This window comes from Epinephelus moara, chromosome 17 (genome assembly GCF_006386435.1).
Source record: "Epinephelus moara isolate mb chromosome 17, YSFRI_EMoa_1.0, whole genome shotgun sequence".
NCBI classification, from domain to species: Eukaryota; Metazoa; Chordata; class Actinopteri; order Perciformes; family Serranidae; genus Epinephelus; species Epinephelus moara.
The window spans coordinates 33,500,298-33,502,036 of NC_065522.1; the positions used below are offsets into that span (position 1 = coordinate 33,500,298).

At 41.1% G+C, this 1,739-nt stretch overlaps 2 protein-coding genes across 2 annotated transcripts in view; one reads left to right on the forward strand and one right to left on the reverse strand.

Moving 5' to 3' along the window:
- rnf175 (ring finger protein 175) overlaps positions 1–1,739 on the reverse strand; it is a 394,559-nt gene that overhangs the window by 356,467 nt on the left and 36,353 nt on the right. The gene's annotated exons all lie outside the window — the stretch shown is intronic.
- LOC126403679 (toll-like receptor 2 type-2) overlaps positions 994–1,739 on the forward strand; it is a 15,056-nt gene continuing 14,310 nt past the window's right edge. Inside the window, exon 1 of the mRNA XM_050066388.1 lies at positions 994–1,124. The gene's annotated coding sequence lies outside the window, so the exon portion shown is untranslated. The remainder of the gene's footprint in view (positions 1,125–1,739) is intronic.

Sequence of the window (1,739 nt, forward strand, 5' to 3'; positions counted from 1 at the left end):
GTGTGTGTGTGTGTGTGTGTGTGTCGGCTAAACGTAATCACGTGTGTGTGTCGGCTAAACGTAATCATGTTTGTGTGTTGGCCAAACGTAACCACGTGTTTGTGTGTGTGTGTGTCGGCTAAACGTAACCACGTGTGTGTGTTGGCTAAACGTAATCACGTGTGTGTGTCGGCTAAACGTAACCACGTGTGTGTGTTGGCTAAACGTAACTATGTGTGTGGTGTTTTGAAGTTTCATCGCCAAAATATTTAGAATATTCGTCGACTAAAACCTTTTAAAGTTTGACAGACTAAAATGTTTTGAATTTTTAAATTATGAATTTTCAGCGACTAAAACGTTTGAAATTTTTGTTGACTAAAATGTTAATCGACATTAATCGACATCCACTAAAACGTCAATGTTTTTTGACGTTTCGTTTTTAAAACAAGATTTAAACTATGAAAGACAAAAATTACTAAAATGTAATTAAAGCTAAGAAGCATTTTTGTCTCAAACTGAGACTAAATCTAAAATAGCTGTCAAGATGAACACCAGGCCTAACCATAAGCTTTATCGATGAGGAAAGTCGTGTTTATTCTTGAATACGGAGACGATGTTTAAAAAAGGAGACGTTTGCATGTTACATCATTACTAATGATCACATGATTATACTTCCTGATGCTGAGCGGATCTCACTGTGGTCATGGTCCTGTACATGGTTACAGCTTATTATGCAACAGAAAGATAAGGTAAGATAATAAAACATTGGGCTGCTTTACTTCAGCTTGTGTCTGGAGTCATAATCAATGAAGAGTTGATCAAATTCAGCTGATTGTTTTTATTGCAGTTCAACTGATATCTGCAAACAAGGCTGAAAATGTGCTCAAGATGAATTCATGGTGCTTCTCTTCACAGGTCGTCATGCACTGATACACTCCTACAGACACACACTCACGCGTTTCCCCCTGAAAGTAAATTTACATGCTCACTACCTCTTTTCACACTTGGCCCCAGTGCCCCCCCCCCAGGGTGTCTACTTCCTCTCGTTATACTCATACAACTTTAAACTCCTTCTCTTGTGTCTCTGCTCTAACTATAAAAGGCTTCCCCTCATCATCAGGAGCCAGCACTGCAAATAAAATCAGGTAAGGCAACAGATTTAAGATAAAATCCTGGAGCAAAACATTAACTGTACTTTGTAAACGCTGTCATGCCTGACGTCTGACCGATCGTTATCTCTTCTCCATTTTACAACAGCAGTTATGACACCAGAAGTTGTTCAGTCGCGTCACAGATAAACAGATGAATGACAGAGTAAAGGAAGCACTTGAGATAATGCTTTGCCCCTGTGCCCCTGGGCAGAATCTCATTTACTGTGAGTAGTTCGATAAGTAAAAGACAAACTGATCTCCAAAAGACATGAAGTTAAAGACAAAACATTTCCTCAGTGTTTCAGTCAAGATGGTTTTTAATTCTAATCTCTGACAGTTTCAAAATAACAAAAAAAGAAAAGGTCCTGAAGCAAACGTTTGGGCCCCCTGCATGGTCGGTGCTCAGCAGCGCCCCCTGGTTGTCTCCAGCTCAGAGTCTCTCACCTCCATCTGTAACAGGTGGACAGGCATCCCTTTGTCTCATCTGTTCACCCCGTCTGTAACAGGTGGACAGGTGTCCCTTTGTCTCATCTGTTCACCCCGTCTGTAACAGGTGGACAGGCGTCCCTTTGTCTCATCTGTCCACCCCGTCTGTAACAGGTGGACAGG